Source organism: Alligator mississippiensis, chromosome 15 (genome assembly GCF_030867095.1).
Source record: "Alligator mississippiensis isolate rAllMis1 chromosome 15, rAllMis1, whole genome shotgun sequence".
Lineage (NCBI taxonomy): Eukaryota > Metazoa > Chordata > Crocodylia > Alligatoridae > Alligator > Alligator mississippiensis.
The window spans coordinates 11665304-11683390 of record NC_081838.1 but is presented as its reverse complement, the minus strand read 5'-3'; the positions used below and the strand labels follow the sequence as shown (position 1 = coordinate 11683390).

The 18087-nt window shown below is 61.8% G+C and overlaps 12 non-coding genes across 12 annotated transcripts; 6 read left to right on the top strand and 6 right to left on the bottom strand.

The window, feature by feature from the left end:
• Nucleotides 1-1045: 1045 nt before the first annotated feature.
• On the top strand, nucleotides 1046-1127 carry TRNAS-GCU (transfer RNA serine (anticodon GCU)). Its single transcript has one exon. It is a non-coding gene; the product is annotated as a tRNA-Ser (tRNA).
• A 790-nt stretch (nucleotides 1128-1917) lies between these two features.
• TRNAG-UCC (transfer RNA glycine (anticodon UCC)) lies at nucleotides 1918-1989 on the bottom strand. The gene has a single exon. It is a non-coding gene; the product is annotated as a tRNA-Gly (tRNA).
• A 2142-nt stretch (nucleotides 1990-4131) lies between these two features.
• TRNAS-GCU (transfer RNA serine (anticodon GCU)) lies at nucleotides 4132-4213 on the top strand. Its single transcript has one exon. It is a non-coding gene; the product is annotated as a tRNA-Ser (tRNA).
• An 805-nt stretch (nucleotides 4214-5018) lies between these two features.
• Nucleotides 5019-5090, bottom strand: TRNAG-UCC (transfer RNA glycine (anticodon UCC)). Its single transcript has one exon. It is a non-coding gene; the product is annotated as a tRNA-Gly (tRNA).
• Nucleotides 5091-7232: 2142 nt separating this feature from the next.
• On the top strand, nucleotides 7233-7314 carry TRNAS-GCU (transfer RNA serine (anticodon GCU)). The gene has a single exon. It is a non-coding gene; the product is annotated as a tRNA-Ser (tRNA).
• Nucleotides 7315-8083: 769 nt separating this feature from the next.
• TRNAG-UCC (transfer RNA glycine (anticodon UCC)) lies at nucleotides 8084-8155 on the bottom strand. Its single transcript has one exon. It is a non-coding gene; the product is annotated as a tRNA-Gly (tRNA).
• A 2142-nt stretch (nucleotides 8156-10297) lies between these two features.
• Nucleotides 10298-10379, top strand: TRNAS-GCU (transfer RNA serine (anticodon GCU)). Its single transcript has one exon. It is a non-coding gene; the product is annotated as a tRNA-Ser (tRNA).
• A 787-nt stretch (nucleotides 10380-11166) lies between these two features.
• Nucleotides 11167-11238, bottom strand: TRNAG-UCC (transfer RNA glycine (anticodon UCC)). The gene has a single exon. It is a non-coding gene; the product is annotated as a tRNA-Gly (tRNA).
• A 2142-nt stretch (nucleotides 11239-13380) lies between these two features.
• TRNAS-GCU (transfer RNA serine (anticodon GCU)) lies at nucleotides 13381-13462 on the top strand. Its single transcript has one exon. It is a non-coding gene; the product is annotated as a tRNA-Ser (tRNA).
• Nucleotides 13463-14252: 790 nt separating this feature from the next.
• TRNAG-UCC (transfer RNA glycine (anticodon UCC)) lies at nucleotides 14253-14324 on the bottom strand. Its single transcript has one exon. It is a non-coding gene; the product is annotated as a tRNA-Gly (tRNA).
• A 2142-nt stretch (nucleotides 14325-16466) lies between these two features.
• TRNAS-GCU (transfer RNA serine (anticodon GCU)) lies at nucleotides 16467-16548 on the top strand. Its single transcript has one exon. It is a non-coding gene; the product is annotated as a tRNA-Ser (tRNA).
• A 790-nt stretch (nucleotides 16549-17338) lies between these two features.
• Nucleotides 17339-17410, bottom strand: TRNAG-UCC (transfer RNA glycine (anticodon UCC)). The gene has a single exon. It is a non-coding gene; the product is annotated as a tRNA-Gly (tRNA).
• Between the last annotated feature and the right edge of the window lie 677 nt (nucleotides 17411-18087).

The following is an 18087-nucleotide window of genomic DNA, read 5'->3' as shown; positions in this document are numbered from 1 at the left end:
TGCAAAGCTGCAACTCGGCCATGAGAGAAGTCAGGAGGGTGACTTGGGCCACGACCCGTTGCTGGCGAAGAAAAAGAAGAAGTGGGGAGACCCGTTGCCTGGACCACCAACATCCAAACCGGAAGTTGGCCACCCAGCCACCCAAAAGAAGCAGTTTGGCTTGGGAGAAGATGAGCAAGCGGCAAGAAAACTGACCGCCAGCTCAGAAGGAAGGTGGCTACCTCCAGCCTGACAGTACTAGTCAAGATCAGTGATATGGGGCAAGCGGAAAGAGGCTTCCTAACCTGCAGTGCAGGGAACGGCTGACGCTAAGTATAGACACTGCGGTGTTTCGGGAGAAGAGGAAAGGCCGCATTTGGGAGCCCCTGCCAGAAGGTTCCACCCTGCGCAGAAACCCGAGGCAGGAAGCGGGGGCCCCAGGACGAGCCTTCCCGGCCTGGCCGCCCGATGCCATGGAGGTGGCTGTGCTTTGGGCTGGTGAGCGGCTTGTGTAGCAGGCAGGGGGGCAAGAGTCCTCAGAGCATCTGCACACAGCTGAATCGAGCCTTTGAAGCCCTTTTCTGCCCGCGAGGGAACCCGCGGAGAAGGAAGCCCGTTCCCTGGCAATGCCGCCGGTGCAGTGCCGGAGGCCTGGAGAAGACATTGCGTTTTCTTTGCCTGTGCCTTTTTTGGAGCTTGGAGAGCTGGGCCAGAGGGCCCCCTGTGCGATGCTGCAGCAGCGAGCAGGCGACGTGAAGCCCCGGGCCGTAGGCTTCTTCCTTCACTTGGCGTCCCTTGCCCTGCGCTGCGGGATCCAGTCAGGGCACCACCTTCCCTCCCCTGTGCTGCCCATGTCGTCCTCACTGCGGCTGGGCCTCGCCACTCCCAACCCTCTAGCTCCCCGAGGCTTGCCACCGTTCGCTGTCTTGCGCGCGCTCTGCACCGCTCCGCAGGTGCGGCAATCCCACTCTCGCCTCTCCCTTGGCAGCAAAAGCGAGCGTGTGCCCCCGTGAAAGGCAGTAGGTGCAGAAGCAGGAGGAGCAGGCGGAGGGGCAGGCTGTGCTTGGACAAGGTGGCCGAGTGGTGAAGGCGATGGACTGCTAATCCGTTGTGCGCTGCATGCATGGGTTCGAATCCCATCCTTGTCGCTTTAGGCTTGGCTGCGGAAGGCTCCTTTTGTCCCTGCAGGCCTCGCAGCCTTTGCCTGGGGCGCGTTGGTTCCAGGTCCTGCAGGGCATCTGGTGGCATGAGAAGGGCCTGGCTGTGGGGGTGGCGGGAAGGTGTGGAGCCCCTGTTGTTTGGGAAATCCTGGTGCCAAATGGCAAAGCTGGCAGGTGCCCTTGTCCTTGGTGCGCCGTGGCAGGTTTCGGGAAGGCAGGGCCTGGCCGTGCTCTGGTTGGGGGTAAAGTGTTGCGGCGTGCTGGCTGGTGGGTGGTTTTGCGTGCTTAGAGGACGAGAGCCCGAGCCCATGGGTCTTGCCATGCCCGTGAGCTGGGAGGAGCTGCCAAGGTCTTGCGGAGCCCTGCTTGGCTGTGGGGGCCCTGGTTGCCTGGGGGGGCAGTCATGGCACTTTCACTTGGCCTGGACATGGCCAGCCTGAGAAGGAAGGAGCCTGACCACGGTGGGGACAGCACAGGCCAGGGGCTTAGGGGAAGCAAGTGAATGCCCTTCACCTCTGCCAAGCTCCCAGAGGAGCAGGGGACTGCTAAGCGAGTTCCTCAGCAGCAGCAGCAGCAGCAGCAGCAGCAGCAGCAGCAGCAGCAGCAGCAGCAGGGGGAAGAGCACCACCTGGCCCTGTTAGCTGCATTCAGGGTGCCCCAGGTCACAGGGGCTGCTGACCCGTCCCTCTGGTTTGTCCCAGGTATGTCTCAGGGCAGTCCTGCCCTTCCTGACTAAAGACGAGATGCAGGGGCAGGTCAGCGGCAAGGGGAGCAAAAGTGCGCTTGCTGGGAATCGAACCCAGACCTGCTGCTTGGAAGGCAGCGATGCTCACCACTACACCACCAGTGCAGGCCCCAGCCCCTGCCCTTGCTGCAAGCTCGCGGCGTGAGGAAAGCAGGGCGTAGAGGGGCAGCCTGAGTGCTTGCCTCCTTCTGCATAGCTCCGGCACCTCTTTCCGAAGCCTTCCCAGTTGGAGGAGTGGCATTGAGTGGGCCTGCCTCACCCGCGGGAGGAGCTCTTCTCCGCAGACACCCCGGGAAGCTTGGACACATGCCGAGCTGGGCAGATGGCCTGTGGCAAGGCTCCCCCATGCTGCGCCGCCAGCCCCTCCGGACAGGGTTCCATGGTGTAAAGGCGAGCACACTGGGCTCTGAATCCAGGAATCCGAGTTCAAGTCTCGGTGGAACCTGCCCTGCCCCCTTTTGGTGCGCCCTGCCCTCTTTCCCCTGCTGGGTCCACTCGGGGAGAAGGGGGACGCGCGCGTGTGACCATCAAAGCCTTCCGATCCCTGGGGCCCACCTGTCCCAGCACCTTGGCGTGTGACCGCCTGCTCTTGACCTAACTGGCAAAAATCCGTCTGCTCTTGGATACGCGGCAAGCGGGTGGATCTGTGTACGGCCGCACTGTCCCTGTGTAATGCTTCCTGAACTGGCATTGTGTTTAAGGTCACTCTCGCTGAATCGGTGTTTTTGGAACGTCTCTTCTATGAAGCTGTGTGATTTGGAGTCGTTTTGGCCTCGCCGGACGGCGCAGAGTGTCCAGGCTAAAGCCTGGGTTTCTCCAGGCATGAGTGCGATCCCGCTAGGTTTGAACTGGAGCCTTTTGCAGTGACTTTGGCCTCGTGCAGAAGAACGTGCTCCGGCGAATTCTATGAAAAAGACCAGCTGTGAGACCGTGGTCGAAGTTAAACGTGCCGGGCCTATCGTCACGTGTTCCGGTTGCCCAGAGCTTTTCGGCAGCCCTGAGCAGCACCCCTCTATGAGTGCTTTGACGAAGCGACGTACGCTCCACCAAGGCCAGGTAGGTTGGTGCGATAAGCCGTGTGCGGAGGACTTAGCAAAGGAGGGGACTGGTGGGGGCCAAGAGGCCTTTGGGCCCCGGGTTTTGAGCTGTGGCGCCTAGCATGAGGCCGAGCTGCGGCAGATGGAAGCCTGGCTTCTACCAGCTGCAAAGCTGCAACTCGGCCATGAGAGAAGTCAGGAGGGTGACTTGGGCCACGACCCGTTGCTGGCGAAGAAAAAGAAGAAGTGGGGAGACCCGTTGCCTGGACCACCAACATCCAAACCGGAAGTTGGCCACCCAGCCACCCAAAAGAAGCAGTTTGGCTTGGGAGAAGATGAGCAAGCGGCAAGAAAACTGACCGCCAGCTCAGAAGGAAGGTGGCTACCTCCAGCCTGACAGTACTAGTCAAGATCAGTGATATGGGGCAAGCGGAAAGAGGCTTCCTAACCTGCAGTGCAGGGAACGGCTGACGCTAAGTATAGACACTGCGGTGTTTCGGGAGAAGAGGAAAGGCCGCATTTGGGAGCCCCTGCCAGAAGGTTCCACCCTGCGCAGAAACCCGAGGCAGGAAGCGGGGGCCCCAGGACGAGCCTTCCCGGCCTGGCCGCCCGATGCCATGGAGGTGGCTGTGCTTTGGGCTGGTGAGCGGCTTGTGTAGCAGGCAGGGGGGCAAGAGTCCTCAGAGCATCTGCACACAGCTGAATCGAGCCTTTGAAGCCCTTTTCTGCCCGCGAGGGAACCCGCGGAGAAGGAAGCCCGTTCCCTGGCAATGCCGCCGGTGCAGTGCCGGAGGCCTGGAGAAGACATTGCGTTTTCTTTGCCTGTGCCTTTTTTGGAGCTTGGAGAGCTGGGCCAGAGGGCCCCCTGTGCGATGCTGCAGCAGCGAGCAGGCGACGTGAAGCCCCGGGCCGTAGGCTTCTTCCTTCACTTGGCGTCCCTTGCCCTGCGCTGCGGGATCCAGTCAGGGCACCACCTTCCCTCCCCTGTGCTGCCCATGTCGTCCTCACTGCGGCTGGGCCTCGCCACTCCCAACCCTCTAGCTCCCCGAGGCTTGCCACCGTTCGCTGTCTTGCGCGCGCTCTGCACCGCTCCGCAGGTGCGGCAATCCCACTCTCGCCTCTCCCTTGGCAGCAAAAGCGAGCGTGTGCCCCCGTGAAAGGCAGTAGGTGCAGAAGCAGGAGGAGCAGGCGGAGGGGCAGGCTGTGCTTGGACAAGGTGGCCGAGTGGTGAAGGCGATGGACTGCTAATCCGTTGTGCGCTGCATGCATGGGTTCGAATCCCATCCTTGTCGCTTTAGGCTTGGCTGCGGAAGGCTCCTTTTGTCCCTGCAGGCCTCGCAGCCTTTGCCTGGGGCGCGTTGGTTCCAGGTCCTGCAGGGCATCTGGTGGCATGAGAAGGGCCTGGCTGTGGGGGTGGCGGGAAGGTGTGGAGCCCCTGTTGTTTGGGAAATCCTGGTGCCAAATGGCAAAGCTGGCAGGTGCCCTTGTCCTTGGTGCGCCGTGGCAGGTTTCGGGAAGGCAGGGCCTGGCCGTGCTCTGGTTGGGGGTAAAGTGTTGCGGCGTGCTGGCTGGTGGGTGGTTTTGCGTGCTTAGAGGACGAGAGCCCGAGCCCATGGGTCTTGCCATGCCCGTGAGCTGGGAGGAGCTGCCAAGGTCTTGCGGAGCCCTGCTTGGCTGTGGGGGCCCTGGTTGCCTGGGGGAGCAGTCATGGCACTTTCACTTGGCCTGGACATGGCCAGCCTGAGAAGGAAGGAGCCTGACCACGGTGGGGACAGCACAGGCCAGGGGCTTAGGGGAAGCAAGTGAATGCCCTTCACCTCTGCCAAGCTCCCAGAGGAGCAGGGGACTGCTAAGCGAGTTCCTCAGCAGCAGCAGCAGCAGCAGCAGCAGCAGCAGCAGCAGCAGCAGCAGCAGCAGCAGCAGCAGCAGCAGGGGGAAGAGCACCACCTGGCCCTGTTAGCTGCATTCAGGGTGCCCCAGGTCACAGGGGCTGCTGACCCGTCCCTCTGGTTTGTCCCAGGTATGTCTCAGGGCAGTCCTGCCCTTCCTGACTAAAGACGAGATGCAGGGGCAGGTCAGCGGCAAGGGGAGCAAAAGTGCGCTGGCTGGGAATCGAACCCAGACCTGCTGCTTGGAAGGCAGCGATGCTCACCACTACACCACCAGTGCAGGCCCCAGCCCCTGCCCTTGCTGCAAGCTCGCGGCGTGAGGAAAGCAGGGCGTAGAGGGGCAGCCTGAGTGCTTGCCTCCTTCTGCATAGCTCCGGCACCTCTTTCCGAAGCCTTCCCAGTTGGAGGAGTGGCATTGAGTGGGCCTGCCTCACCCGCGGGAGGAGCTCTTCTCCGCAGACACCCCGGGAAGCTTGGACACATGCCGAGCTGGGCAGATGGCCTGTGGCAAGGCTCCCCCATGCTGCGCCGCCAGCCCCTCCGGACAGGGTTCCATGGTGTAAAGGCGAGCACACTGGGCTCTGAATCCAGGAATCCGAGTTCAAGTCTCGGTGGAACCTGCCCTGCCCCCTTTTGGTGCGCCCTGCCCTCTTTCCCCTGCTGGGTCCACTCGGGGAGAAGGGGGACGCGCGCGTGTGACCATCAAAGCCTTCCGATCCCTGGGGCCCACCTGTCCCAGCACCTTGGCGTGTGACCGCCTGCTCTTGACCTAACTGGCAAAAATCCGTCTGCTCTTGGATACGCGGCAAGCGGGTGGATCTGTGTACGGCCGCACTGTCCCTGTGTAATGCTTCCTGAACTGGCATTGTGTTTAAGGTCACTCTCGCTGAATCGGTGTTTTTGGAACGTCTCTTCTATGAAGCTGTGTGATTTGGAGTCGTTTTGGCCTCGCCGGACGGCGCAGAGTGTCCAGGCTAAAGCCTGGGTTTCTCCAGGCATGAGTGCGATCCCGCTAGGTTTGAACTGGAGCCTTTTGCAGTGACTTTGGCCTCGTGCAGAAGAACGTGCTCCGGCGAATTCTATGAAAAAGACCAGCTGTGAGACCGTGGTCGAAGTTAAACGTGCCGGGCCTATCGTCACGTGTTCCGGTTGCCCAGAGCTTTTCGGCAGCCCTGAGCAGCACCCCTCTATGAGTGCTTCGACGAAGCGACGTACGCTCCACCAAGGCCAGGTAGGTTGGTGCGATAAGCCGTGTGCGGAGGACTTAGCAAAGGAGGGGACTGGTGGGGGCCAAGAGGCCTTTGGGCCCCGGGTTTTGAGCTGTGGCGCCTAGCATGAGGCCGAGCTGCGGCAGATGGAAGCCTGGCTTCTACCAGCTGCAAAGCTGCAACTCGGCCATGAGAGAAGTCAGGAGGGTGACTTGGGCCACGACCCGTTGCTGGCGAAGAAAAAGAAGAAGTGGGGAGACCCGTTGCCTGGACCACCAACATCCAAACCGGAAGTTGGCCACCCAGCCACCCAAAAGAAGCAGTTTGGCTTGGGAGAAGATGAGCAAGCGGCAAGAAAACTGACCGCCAGCTCAGAAGGAAGGTGGCTACCTCCAGCCTGACAGTACTAGTCAAGATCAGTGATATGGGGCAAGCGGAAAGAGGCTTCCTAACCTGCAGTGCAGGGAACGGCTGACGCTAAGTATAGACACTGCGGTGTTTCGGGAGAAGAGGAAAGGCCGCATTTGGGAGCCCCTGCCAGAAGGTTCCACCCTGCGCAGAAACCCGAGGCAGGAAGCGGGGGCCCCAGGACGAGCCTTCCCGGCCTGGCCGCCCGATGCCATGGAGGTGGCTGTGCTTTGGGCTGGTGAGCGGCTTGTGTAGCAGGCAGGGGGGCAAGAGTCCTCAGAGCATCTGCACACAGCTGAATCGAGCCTTTGAAGCCCTTTTCTGCCCGCGAGGGAACCCGCGGAGAAGGAAGCCCGTTCCCTGGCAATGCCGCCGGTGCAGTGCCGGAGGCCTGGAGAAGACATTGCGTTTTCTTTGCCTGTGCCTTTTTTGGAGCTTGGAGAGCTGGGCCAGAGGGCCCCCTGTGCGATGCTGCAGCAGCGAGCAGGCGACGTGAAGCCCCGGGCCGTAGGCTTCTTCCTTCACTTGGCGTCCCTTGCCCTGCGCTGCGGGATCCAGTCAGGGCACCACCTTCCCTCCCCTGTGCTGCCCATGTCGTCCTCACTGCGGCTGGGCCTCGCCACTCCCAACCCTCTAGCTCCCCGAGGCTTGCCACCGTTCGCTGTCTTGCGCGCGCTCTGCACCGCTCCGCAGGTGCGGCAATCCCACTCTCGCCTCTCCCTTGGCAGCAAAAGCGAGCGTGTGCCCCCGTGAAAGGCAGTAGGTGCAGAAGCAGGAGGAGCAGGCGGAGGGGCAGGCTGTGCTTGGACAAGGTGGCCGAGTGGTGAAGGCGATGGACTGCTAATCCGTTGTGCGCTGCATGCATGGGTTCGAATCCCATCCTTGTCGCTTTAGGCTTGGCTGCGGAAGGCTCCTTTTGTCCCTGCAGGCCTCGCAGCCTTTGCCTGGGGCGCGTTGGTTCCAGGTCCTGCAGGGCATCTGGTGGCATGAGAAGGGCCTGGCTGTGGGGGTGGCGGGAAGGTGTGGAGCCCCTGTTGTTTGGGAAATCCTGGTGCCAAATGGCAAAGCTGGCAGGTGCCCTTGTCCTTGGTGCGCCGTGGCAGGTTTCGGGAAGGCAGGGCCTGGCCGTGCTCTGGTTGGGGGTAAAGTGTTGCGGCGTGCTGGCTGGTGGGTGGTTTTGCGTGCTTAGAGGACGAGAGCCCGAGCCCATGGGTCTTGCCATGCCCGTGAGCTGGGAGGAGCTGCCAAGGTCTTGCGGAGCCCTGCTTGGCTGTGGGGGCCCTGGTTGCCTGGGGGAGCAGTCATGGCACTTTCACTTGGCCTGGACATGGCCAGCCTGAGAAGGAAGGAGCCTGACCACGGTGGGGACAGCACAGGCCAGGGGCTTAGGGGAAGCAAGTGAATGCCCTTCACCTCTGCCAAGCTCCCAGAGGAGCAGGGGACTGCTAAGCGAGTTCCTCAGCAGCAGCAGCAGCAGCAGCAGCAGCAGCAGGGGGAAGAGCACCACCTGGCCCTGTTAGCTGCATTCAGGGTGCCCCAGGTCACAGGGGCTGCTGACCCGTCCCTCTGGTTTGTCCCAGGTATGTCTCAGGGCAGTCCTGCCCTTCCTGACTAAAGACGAGATGCAGGGGCAGGTCAGCGGCAAGGGGAGCAAAAGTGCGCTGGCTGGGAATCGAACCCAGACCTGCTGCTTGGAAGGCAGCGATGCTCACCACTACACCACCAGTGCAGGCCCCAGCCCCTGCCCTTGCTGCAAGCTCGCGGCGTGAGGAAAGCAGGGCGTAGAGGGGCAGCCTGAGTGCTTGCCTCCTTCTGCATAGCTCCGGCACCTCTTTCCGAAGCCTTCCCAGTTGGAGGAGTGGCATTGAGTGGGCCTGCCTCACCCGCGGGAGGAGCTCTTCTCCGCAGACACCCCGGGAAGCTTGGACACATGCCGAGCTGGGCAGATGGCCTGTGGCAAGGCTCCCCCATGCTGCGCCGCCAGCCCCTCCGGACAGGGTTCCATGGTGTAAAGGCGAGCACACTGGGCTCTGAATCCAGGAATCCGAGTTCAAGTCTCGGTGGAACCTGCCCTGCCCCCTTTTGGTGCGCCCTGCCCTCTTTCCCCTGCTGGGTCCACTCGGGGAGAAGGGGGACGCGCGCGTGTGACCATCAAAGCCTTCCGATCCCTGGGGCCCACCTGTCCCAGCACCTTGGCGTGTGACCGCCTGCTCTTGACCTAACTGGCAAAAATCCGTCTGCTCTTGGATACGCGGCAAGCGGGTGGATCTGTGTACGGCCGCACTGTCCCTGTGTAATGCTTCCTGAACTGGCATTGTGTTTAAGGTCACTCTCGCTGAATCGGTGTTTTTGGAACGTCTCTTCTATGAAGCTGTGTGATTTGGAGTCGTTTTGGCCTCGCCGGACGGCGCAGAGTGTCCAGGCTAAAGCCTGGGTTTCTCCAGGCATGAGTGCGATCCCGCTAGGTTTGAACTGGAGCCTTTTGCAGTGACTTTGGCCTCGTGCAGAAGAACGTGCTCCGGCGAATTCTATGAAAAAGACCAGCTGTGAGACCGTGGTCGAAGTTAAACGTGCCGGGCCTATCGTCACGTGTTCCGGTTGCCCAGAGCTTTTCGGCAGCCCTGAGCAGCACCCCTCTATGAGTGCTTCGACGAAGCGACGTACGCTCCACCAAGGCCAGGTAGGTTGGTGCGATAAGCCGTGTGCGGAGGACTTAGCAAAGGAGGGGACTGGTGGGGGCCAAGAGGCCTTTGGGCCCCGGGTTTTGAGCTGTGGCGCCTAGCATGAGGCCGAGCTGCGGCAGATGGAAGCCTGGCTTCTACCAGCTGCAAAGCTGCAACTCGGCCATGAGAGAAGTCAGGAGGGTGACTTGGGCCACGACCCGTTGCTGGCGAAGAAAAAGAAGAAGTGGGGAGACCCGTTGCCTGGACCACCAACATCCAAACCGGAAGTTGGCCACCCAGCCACCCAAAAGAAGCAGTTTGGCTTGGGAGAAGATGAGCAAGCGGCAAGAAAACTGACCGCCAGCTCAGAAGGAAGGTGGCTACCTCCAGCCTGACAGTACTAGTCAAGATCAGTGATATGGGGCAAGCGGAAAGAGGCTTCCTAACCTGCAGTGCAGGGAACGGCTGACGCTAAGTATAGACACTGCGGTGTTTCGGGAGAAGAGGAAAGGCCGCATTTGGGAGCCCCTGCCAGAAGGTTCCACCCTGCGCAGAAACCCGAGGCAGGAAGCGGGGGCCCCAGGACGAGCCTTCCCGGCCTGGCCGCCCGATGCCATGGAGGTGGCTGTGCTTTGGGCTGGTGAGCGGCTTGTGTAGCAGGCAGGGGGGCAAGAGTCCTCAGAGCATCTGCACACAGCTGAATCGAGCCTTTGAAGCCCTTTTCTGCCCGCGAGGGAACCCGCGGAGAAGGAAGCCCGTTCCCTGGCAATGCCGCCGGTGCAGTGCCGGAGGCCTGGAGAAGACATTGCGTTTTCTTTGCCTGTGCCTTTTTTGGAGCTTGGAGAGCTGGGCCAGAGGGCCCCCTGTGCGATGCTGCAGCAGCGAGCAGGCGACGTGAAGCCCCGGGCCGTAGGCTTCTTCCTTCACTTGGCGTCCCTTGCCCTGCGCTGCGGGATCCAGTCAGGGCACCACCTTCCCTCCCCTGTGCTGCCCATGTCGTCCTCACTGCGGCTGGGCCTCGCCACTCCCAACCCTCTAGCTCCCCGAGGCTTGCCACCGTTCGCTGTCTTGCGCGCGCTCTGCACCGCTCCGCAGGTGCGGCAATCCCACTCTCGCCTCTCCCTTGGCAGCAAAAGCGAGCGTGTGCCCCCGTGAAAGGCAGTAGGTGCAGAAGCAGGAGGAGCAGGCGGAGGGGCAGGCTGTGCTTGGACAAGGTGGCCGAGTGGTGAAGGCGATGGACTGCTAATCCGTTGTGCGCTGCATGCATGGGTTCGAATCCCATCCTTGTCGCTTTAGGCTTGGCTGCGGAAGGCTCCTTTTGTCCCTGCAGGCCTCGCAGCCTTTGCCTGGGGCGCGTTGGTTCCAGGTCCTGCAGGGCATCTGGTGGCATGAGAAGGGCCTGGCTGTGGGGGTGGCGGGAAGGTGTGGAGCCCCTGTTGTTTGGGAAATCCTGGTGCCAAATGGCAAAGCTGGCAGGTGCCCTTGTCCTTGGTGCGCCGTGGCAGGTTTCGGGAAGGCAGGGCCTGGCCGTGCTCTGGTTGGGGGTAAAGTGTTGCGGCGTGCTGGCTGGTGGGTGGTTTTGCGTGCTTAGAGGACGAGAGCCCGAGCCCATGGGTCTTGCCATGCCCGTGAGCTGGGAGGAGCTGCCAAGGTCTTGCGGAGCCCTGCTTGGCTGTGGGGGCCCTGGTTGCCTGGGGGGGCAGTCATGGCACTTTCACTTGGCCTGGACATGGCCAGCCTGAGAAGGAAGGAGCCTGACCACGGTGGGGACAGCACAGGCCAGGGGCTTAGGGGAAGCAAGTGAATGCCCTTCACCTCTGCCAAGCTCCCAGAGGAGCAGGGGACTGCTAAGCGAGTTCCTCAGCAGCAGCAGCAGCAGCAGCAGCAGCAGCAGCAGCAGCAGCAGCAGCAGGGGGAAGAGCACCACCTGGCCCTGTTAGCTGCATTCAGGGTGCCCCAGGTCACAGGGGCTGCTGACCCGTCCCTCTGGTTTGTCCCAGGTATGTCTCAGGGCAGTCCTGCCCTTCCTGACTAAAGACGAGATGCAGGGGCAGGTCAGCGGCAAGGGGAGCAAAAGTGCGCTGGCTGGGAATCGAACCCAGACCTGCTGCTTGGAAGGCAGCGATGCTCACCACTACACCACCAGTGCAGGCCCCAGCCCCTGCCCTTGCTGCAAGCTCGCGGCGTGAGGAAAGCAGGGCGTAGAGGGGCAGCCTGAGTGCTTGCCTCCTTCTGCATAGCTCCGGCACCTCTTTCCGAAGCCTTCCCAGTTGGAGGAGTGGCATTGAGTGGGCCTGCCTCACCCGCGGGAGGAGCTCTTCTCCGCAGACACCCCGGGAAGCTTGGACACATGCCGAGCTGGGCAGATGGCCTGTGGCAAGGCTCCCCCATGCTGCGCCGCCAGCCCCTCCGGACAGGGTTCCATGGTGTAAAGGCGAGCACACTGGGCTCTGAATCCAGGAATCCGAGTTCAAGTCTCGGTGGAACCTGCCCTGCCCCCTTTTGGTGCGCCCTGCCCTCTTTCCCCTGCTGGGTCCACTCGGGGAGAAGGGGGACGCGCGCGTGTGACCATCAAAGCCTTCCGATCCCTGGGGCCCACCTGTCCCAGCACCTTGGCGTGTGACCGCCTGCTCTTGACCTAACTGGCAAAAATCCGTCTGCTCTTGGATACGCGGCAAGCGGGTGGATCTGTGTACGGCCGCACTGTCCCTGTGTAATGCTTCCTGAACTGGCATTGTGTTTAAGGTCACTCTCGCTGAATCGGTGTTTTTGGAACGTCTCTTCTATGAAGCTGTGTGATTTGGAGTCGTTTTGGCCTCGCCGGACGGCGCAGAGTGTCCAGGCTAAAGCCTGGGTTTCTCCAGGCATGAGTGCGATCCCGCTAGGTTTGAACTGGAGCCTTTTGCAGTGACTTTGGCCTCGTGCAGAAGAACGTGCTCCGGCGAATTCTATGAAAAAGACCAGCTGTGAGACCGTGGTCGAAGTTAAACGTGCCGGGCCTATCGTCACGTGTTCCGGTTGCCCAGAGCTTTTCGGCAGCCCTGAGCAGCACCCCTCTATGAGTGCTTCGACGAAGCGACGTACGCTCCACCAAGGCCAGGTAGGTTGGTGCGATAAGCCGTGTGCGGAGGACTTAGCAAAGGAGGGGACTGGTGGGGGCCAAGAGGCCTTTGGGCCCCGGGTTTTGAGCTGTGGCGCCTAGCATGAGGCCGAGCTGCGGCAGATGGAAGCCTGGCTTCTACCAGCTGCAAAGCTGCAACTCGGCCATGAGAGAAGTCAGGAGGGTGACTTGGGCCACGACCCGTTGCTGGCGAAGAAAAAGAAGAAGTGGGGAGACCCGTTGCCTGGACCACCAACATCCAAACCGGAAGTTGGCCACCCAGCCACCCAAAAGAAGCAGTTTGGCTTGGGAGAAGATGAGCAAGCGGCAAGAAAACTGACCGCCAGCTCAGAAGGAAGGTGGCTACCTCCAGCCTGACAGTACTAGTCAAGATCAGTGATATGGGGCAAGCGGAAAGAGGCTTCCTAACCTGCAGTGCAGGGAACGGCTGACGCTAAGTATAGACACTGCGGTGTTTCGGGAGAAGAGGAAAGGCCGCATTTGGGAGCCCCTGCCAGAAGGTTCCACCCTGCGCAGAAACCCGAGGCAGGAAGCGGGGGCCCCAGGACGAGCCTTCCCGGCCTGGCCGCCCGATGCCATGGAGGTGGCTGTGCTTTGGGCTGGTGAGCGGCTTGTGTAGCAGGCAGGGGGGCAAGAGTCCTCAGAGCATCTGCACACAGCTGAATCGAGCCTTTGAAGCCCTTTTCTGCCCGCGAGGGAACCCGCGGAGAAGGAAGCCCGTTCCCTGGCAATGCCGCCGGTGCAGTGCCGGAGGCCTGGAGAAGACATTGCGTTTTCTTTGCCTGTGCCTTTTTTGGAGCTTGGAGAGCTGGGCCAGAGGGCCCCCTGTGCGATGCTGCAGCAGCGAGCAGGCGACGTGAAGCCCCGGGCCGTAGGCTTCTTCCTTCACTTGGCGTCCCTTGCCCTGCGCTGCGGGATCCAGTCAGGGCACCACCTTCCCTCCCCTGTGCTGCCCATGTCGTCCTCACTGCGGCTGGGCCTCGCCACTCCCAACCCTCTAGCTCCCCGAGGCTTGCCACCGTTCGCTGTCTTGCGCGCGCTCTGCACCGCTCCGCAGGTGCGGCAATCCCACTCTCGCCTCTCCCTTGGCAGCAAAAGCGAGCGTGTGCCCCCGTGAAAGGCAGTAGGTGCAGAAGCAGGAGGAGCAGGCGGAGGGGCAGGCTGTGCTTGGACAAGGTGGCCGAGTGGTGAAGGCGATGGACTGCTAATCCGTTGTGCGCTGCATGCATGGGTTCGAATCCCATCCTTGTCGCTTTAGGCTTGGCTGCGGAAGGCTCCTTTTGTCCCTGCAGGCCTCGCAGCCTTTGCCTGGGGCGCGTTGGTTCCAGGTCCTGCAGGGCATCTGGTGGCATGAGAAGGGCCTGGCTGTGGGGGTGGCGGGAAGGTGTGGAGCCCCTGTTGTTTGGGAAATCCTGGTGCCAAATGGCAAAGCTGGCAGGTGCCCTTGTCCTTGGTGCGCCGTGGCAGGTTTCGGGAAGGCAGGGCCTGGCCGTGCTCTGGTTGGGGGTAAAGTGTTGCGGCGTGCTGGCTGGTGGGTGGTTTTGCGTGCTTAGAGGACGAGAGCCCGAGCCCATGGGTCTTGCCATGCCCGTGAGCTGGGAGGAGCTGCCAAGGTCTTGCGGAGCCCTGCTTGGCTGTGGGGGCCCTGGTTGCCTGGGGGGGCAGTCATGGCACTTTCACTTGGCCTGGACATGGCCAGCCTGAGAAGGAAGGAGCCTGACCACGGTGGGGACAGCACAGGCCAGGGGCTTAGGGGAAGCAAGTGAATGCCCTTCACCTCTGCCAAGCTCCCAGAGGAGCAGGGGACTGCTAAGCGAGTTCCTCAGCAGCAGCAGCAGCAGCAGCAGCAGCAGCAGCAGCAGCAGCAGCAGCAGCAGGGGGAAGAGCACCACCTGGCCCTGTTAGCTGCATTCAGGGTGCCCCAGGTCACAGGGGCTGCTGACCCGTCCCTCTGGTTTGTCCCAGGTATGTCTCAGGGCAGTCCTGCCCTTCCTGACTAAAGACGAGATGCAGGGGCAGGTCAGCGGCAAGGGGAGCAAAAGTGCGCTGGCTGGGAATCGAACCCAGACCTGCTGCTTGGAAGGCAGCGATGCTCACCACTACACCACCAGTGCAGGCCCCAGCCCCTGCCCTTGCTGCAAGCTCGCGGCGTGAGGAAAGCAGGGCGTAGAGGGGCAGCCTGAGTGCTTGCCTCCTTCTGCATAGCTCCGGCACCTCTTTCCGAAGCCTTCCCAGTTGGAGGAGTGGCATTGAGTGGGCCTGCCTCACCCGCGGGAGGAGCTCTTCTCCGCAGACACCCCGGGAAGCTTGGACACATGCCGAGCTGGGCAGATGGCCTGTGGCAAGGCTCCCCCATGCTGCGCCGCCAGCCCCTCCGGACAGGGTTCCATGGTGTAAAGGCGAGCACACTGGGCTCTGAATCCAGGAATCCGAGTTCAAGTCTCGGTGGAACCTGCCCTGCCCCCTTTTGGTGCGCCCTGCCCTCTTTCCCCTGCTGGGTCCACTCGGGGAGAAGGGGGACGCGCGCGTGTGACCATCAAAGCCTTCCGATCCCTGGGGCCCACCTGTCCCAGCACCTTGGCGTGTGACCGCCTGCTCTTGACCTAACTGGCAAAAATCCGTCTGCTCTTGGATACGCGGCAAGCGGGTGGATCTGTGTACGGCCGCACTGTCCCTGTGTAATGCTTCCTGAACTGGCATTGTGTTTAAGGTCACTCTCGCTGAATCGGTGTTTTTGGAACGTCTCTTCTATGAAGCTGTGTGATTTGGAGTCGTTTTGGCCTCGCCGGACGGCGCAGAGTGTCCAGGCTAAAGCCTGGGTTTCTCCAGGCATGAGTGCGATCCCGCTAGGTTTGAACTGGAGCCTTTTGCAGTGACTTTGGCCTCGTGCAGAAGAACGTGCTCCGGCGAATTCTATGAAAAAGACCAGCTGTGAGACCGTGGTCGAAGTTAAACGTGCCGGGCCTATCGTCACGTGTTCCGGTTGCCCAGAGCTTTTCGGCAGCCCTGAGCAGCACCCCTCTATGAGTGCTTCGACGAAGCGACGTACGCTCCACCAAGGCCAGGTAGGTTGGTGCGATAAGCCGTGTGCGGAGGACTTAGCAAAGGAGGGGACTGGTGGGGGCCAAGAGGCCTTTGGGCCCCGGGTTTTGAGCTGTGGCGCCTAGCATGAGGCCGAGCTGCGGCAGATGGAAGCCTGGCTTCTACCAGCTGCAAAGCTGCAACTCGGCCATGAGAGAAGTCAGGAGGGTGACTTGGGCCACGACCCGTTGCTGGCGAAGAAAAAGAAGAAGTGGGGAGACCCGTTGCCTGGACCACCAACATCCAAACCGGAAGTTGGCCACCCAGCCACCCAAAAGAAGCAGTTTGGCTTGGGAGAAGATGAGCAAGCGGCAAGAAAACTGACCGCCAGCTCAGAAGGAAGGTGGCTACCTCCAGCCTGACAGTACTAGTCAAGATCAGTGATATGGGGCAAGCGGAAAGAGGCTTCCTAACCTGCAGTGCAGGGAACGGCTGACGCTAAGTATAGACACTGCGGTGTTTCGGGAGAAGAGGAAAGGCCGCATTTGGGAGCCCCTGCCAGAAGGTTCCACCCTGCGCAGAAACCCGAGGCAGGAAGCGGGGGCCCCAGGACGAGCCTTCCCGGCCTGGCCGCCCGATGCCATGGAGGTGGCTGTGCTTTGGGCTGGTGAGCGGCTTGTGTAGCAGGCAGGGGGGCAAGAGTCCTCAGAGCATCTGCACACAGCTGAATCGAGCCTTTGAAGCCCTTTTCTGCCCGCGAGGGAACCCGCGGAGAAGGAAGCCCGTTCCCTGGCAATGCCGCCGGTGCAGTGCCGGAGGCCTGGAGAAGACATTGCGTTTTCTTTGCCTGTGCCTTTTTTGGAGCTTGGAGAGCTGGGCCAGAGGGCCCCCTGTGCGATGCTGCAGCAGCGAGCAGGCGACGTGAAGCCCCGGGCCGTAGGCTTCTTCCTTCACTTGGCGTCCCTTGCCCTGCGCTGCGGGATCCAGTCAGGGCACCACCTTCCCTCCCCTGTGCTGCCCATGTCGTCCTCACTGCGGCTGGGCCTCGCCACTCCCAACCCTCTAGCTCCCCGAGGCTTGCCACCGTTCGCTGTCTTGCGCGCGCTCTGCACCGCTCCGCAGGTGCGGCAATCCCACTCTCGCCTCTCCCTTGGCAGCAAAAGCGAGCGTGTGCCCCCGTGAAAGGCAGTAGGTGCAGAAGCAGGAGGAGCAGGCGGAGGGGCAGGCTGTGCTTGGACAAGGTGGCCGAGTGGTGAAGGCGATGGACTGCTAATCCGTTGTGCGCTGCATGCATGGGTTCGAATCCCATCCTTGTCGCTTTAGGCTTGGCTGCGGAAGGCTCCTTTTGTCCCTGCAGGCCTCGCAGCCTTTGCCTGGGGCGCGTTGGTTCCAGGTCCTGCAGGGCATCTGGTGGCATGAGAAGGGCCTGGCTGTGGGGGTGGCGGGAAGGTGTGGAGCCCCTGTTGTTTGGGAAATCCTGGTGCCAAATGGCAAAGCTGGCAGGTGCCCTTGTCCTTGGTGCGCCGTGGCAGGTTTCGGGAAGGCAGGGCCTGGCCGTGCTCTGGTTGGGGGTAAAGTGTTGCGGCGTGCTGGCTGGTGGGTGGTTTTGCGTGCTTAGAGGACGAGAGCCCGAGCCCATGGGTCTTGCCATGCCCGTGAGCTGGGAGGAGCTGCCAAGGTCTTGCGGAGCCCTGCTTGGCTGTGGGGGCCCTGGTTGCCTGGGGGGGCAGTCATGGCACTTTCACTTGGCCTGGACATGGCCAGCCTGAGAAGGAAGGAGCCTGACCACGGTGGGGACAGCACAGGCCAGGGGCTTAGGGGAAGCAAGTGAATGCCCTTCACCTCTGCCAAGCTCCCAGAGGAGCAGGGGACTGCTAAGCGAGTTCCTCAGCAGCAGCAGCAGCAGCAGCAGCAGCAGCAGCAGCAGCAGCAGCAGCAGCAGGGGGAAGAGCACCACCTGGCCCTGTTAGCTGCATTCAGGGTGCCCCAGGTCACAGGGGCTGCTGACCCGTCCCTCTGGTTTGTCCCAGGTATGTCTCAGGGCAGTCCTGCCCTTCCTGACTAAAGACGAGATGCAGGGGCAGGTCAGCGGCAAGGGGAGCAAAAGTGCGCTGGCTGGGAATCGAACCCAGACCTGCTGCTTGGAAGGCAGCGATGCTCACCACTACACCACCAGTGCAGGCCCCAGCCCCTGCCCTTGCTGCAAGCTCGCGGCGTGAGGAAAGCAGGGCGTAGAGGGGCAGCCTGAGTGCTTGCCTCCTTCTGCATAGCTCCGGCACCTCTTTCCGAAGCCTTCCCAGTTGGAGGAGTGGCATTGAGTGGGCCTGCCTCACCCGCGGGAGGAGCTCTTCTCCGCAGACACCCCGGGAAGCTTGGACACATGCCGAGCTGGGCAGATGGCCTGTGGCAAGGCTCCCCCATGCTGCGCCGCCAGCCCCTCCGGACAGGGTTCCATGGTGTAAAGGCGAGCACACTGGGCTCTGAATCCAGGAATCCGAGTTCAAGTCTCGGTGGAACCTGCCCTGCCCCCTTTTGGTGCGCCCTGCCCTCTTTCCCCTGCTGGGTCCACTCGGGGAGAAGGGGGACGCGCGCGTGTGACCATCAAAGCCTTCCGATCCCTGGGGCCCACCTGTCCCAGCACCTTGGCGTGTGACCGCCTGCTCTTGACCTAACTGGCAAAAATCCGTCTGCTCTTGGATACGCGGCAAGCGGGTGGATCTGTGTACGGCCGCACTGTCCCTGTGTAATGCTTCCTGAACTGGCATTGTGTTTAAGGTCACTCTCGCTGAATCGGTGTTTTTGGAACGTCTCTTCTATGAAGCTGTGTGATTTGGAGTCGTTTTGGCCTCGCCGGAC